Source organism: Streptopelia decaocto (assembly GCF_964273445.1).
Source record: "Streptopelia decaocto genome assembly, chromosome: 3".
Taxonomy (NCBI): domain Eukaryota; kingdom Metazoa; phylum Chordata; class Aves; order Columbiformes; family Columbidae; genus Streptopelia; species Streptopelia decaocto.
In genome coordinates, this window is record NC_138656.1 from 86,724,831 (window position 1) to 86,727,655 (window position 2,825).

Sequence of the window (2,825 nt, forward strand, 5' to 3'; positions counted from 1 at the left end):
CCTAGTGTTCTATTTATTCTTTGAGATTAAAGCAGAAAAGCCAAGCCTCTCTATACTTAAAAATCGAAGATGGATTACCAAAACACCCTATATGCTAGCTAGAATTGTAGTTAAGACCTGCACGGAGATAAATAAATGCCACTGCTTCTCTAGCAATAGTCTTGCTACAGCCAAATACGAGAATTCTGTTCTCTGCATCGTTAACTTAATTTTGGAAGAAAATTTAAACTAAGTGATGGAAGACAGAAGGTTGTGTCAAAACTTGTAGCCTAAAGAGAAGGCAAGTCTGTATAGCTGCTCAGTGATAGGTACTTGGTATTCCTGCACTGTGCTTCTGATTTGCTTTCTAGTGGATGGACTGTGTTGAAAGTCTGATTTAGACACTACAGTCATGGGAAGTTCAACCATCTGAACTTTTTCACAGAATCATCAAAGTGCTGTTTCTGAGCATCTCTCGATTTATGGGTTTATCACTCCTGTGAGGAGGGGTTTTGCCTACTCTATTTGATGTGGATAACTGAGAGATTAGTTGTCTAATCCCACCTAGACAGTTGGAGTTCTTGAAGTGACCCTCTTTTAACTTAGGCATGAGCATCACGAGGCGTTGATACGTCTCTGGACAGGCTTATTTTAGGAGAGCTTCTTTTACTAAATGCCTAAAGGGTAGGCAGACGTTGGGTCTTCGAACTAACCACACACTATCCTAACATAGTGATTTTGGCACAAAATTCTTCTCTTGGCTTGACCAGGTGATGAGATTCAGCTCCGTGTCGGAGTTCTGTTGGAAGCATTTAACGACAAGAAAAATCCAAGAAAATCCACTTGGGTGAAATTTTTAATGAAATACACTATCCTGCTGATTCACTCAACTTGTCTCTTTTTTCAAAAGTGCTTTGGAAATGTGATGCATCCCTGAATTTTCCTCTATGCGTCAACTTTGCAGAGAAATTTTCAAAGCACTGTGTCAAGTTCTAGAACACATTTTTTAAAATTAGAATGGTCGCACGTTCAAACATATGTAGCTACGGTCTCTGTGGGCAGCTGGTGATCTGCAGAGCACCTTCAGGAAGCAGGTGAGCATTTGAGTGTTGAAGTGGCACTTGGAAGTGCCAGGTGCTGCACCCTGGCCATGAAGAAACTTGCATCATTTAATGACTGTCTGCTTCACTCTGGAACAGAAGGTTTGGAGGGATCCCTGAAAGTGACATTTGTCCTTTGTGGAATGGAACACATGAGTAGTTCAAAGGTAACATTAAAAAAAAAAGGTGGTGGTTTTGTTTTTTTGTTTTTGTATTGGGAAGGATGGACTGTTTTTAAGGTCAAAGAAGTCAGGTACATCAGAAACAAAACTTAATGAATGATGAAAAATAATAAATAAAAAGTCACCCTTGAGTAGTTCGAGGTCCACCTTCCCTTAGCTTTATGTAATTTATCTGGGTTGTTGCTTTCTGCTGCTTTCCTGTCCTTGACTGACCTTGGGCTAATTGCGCATGTCAGCACACGGTGACACTTGGTATTTTGTCTCTTCAAGTAGCACAGGCAGCTTCTTCTGAATTGAGAACTGTGCAGAATGAGACAGGAGCATTTAAGGGGAGTTCTAATGGAAAATTAATCCTTGCACTGAACAGCAGTGAAAATTAATGTGTTTTGCTACATTTTGCTCAGCTCTCAAATGTTTGAGGGTTATTTAGTCTGTTCATAGCTGCAAGAAGAAAAAAAAAGTAGGGAAGGGGAGAAGGAATAGCAAGAAAATAAAGATCCCTTATTAGAATAAAAACCATTTCTATGTAAGAGGTAAATTTCTAGTGGGGTGGGAAGAGGTTTTTTGAGGTGGTTTCTTTTTGTATGTTTAGTTCTGTGATTTTTTTTTTTTAATGTAGTCTTAAAATGGGAAAATAAGATCACTTAAATATTCAAGGGAGAACACGGTTTAAAATCAAACTTAGTTCTGCAATCCTAAAATAAACATCATGGTACCATGCCTCAACAGCCACAATGTTGATTACATTTCTACTGAAATTATACAAAATGTATATAACCCTAAAGAGATTATACAACTGACAAACAAGTGGCCATTCTGTATTCTACAAAGGAAGATGTCCTCAAATGATAAAGGGCAAAACAATCTGAAATATGAAGGAGTCTGGCTCTTCTGAGTAAATTGCTTTTGACCTGTCTGCCTTGTTGGACCTGTATTTTTACTTGTATCATTGAACCACAGTGTTAGCAACAAAGTAGTTCATATGTAACAAGCAGAGACTAACAAGTGTTTGACTACTACAGCAAAATGCTCTTCCTGTAGCACCTTCCAAGTGGTTATAAATGAGTTCTGGTGAAAAATGACTAAGAGTACGTTTCACATTTGTAGTAGTTTAAATTCATGCTCAGAAAACAAAAGAAACCGGAATGCATCAGGCCACTGCTTCATTTTACTACTGCATTTAAATTACAGTAGTATAATGTGTAGGAATTGTTCTATCACTGTTTTGACTCATTCGGGAACAAATTTCAGCCTTGGAGCTCATAAAAACTGAATTCGTATTGGACAATTTCAGGTACTAGGCTGTCTGATGTGAAGCTTCTAATAATGAACAAGTTAATGCAAAGCACTATAATTTAAGATGACAATACAGAGACTGGAAGTAGTGATCTTGTCCAAGTCCTTAGTCCATAATAAAATGCGTCCAATATAAAATGTTACTATAGTTGCTCACAAAATAAAGGTTGTAGAACAAGAACCTTTGCCTTATCCTGAGACTTAAGCTGGAAGGCCATCCTAGACTTTATTTAGAAGAATCAGAATAAAATATTCTAAGGATCTAATT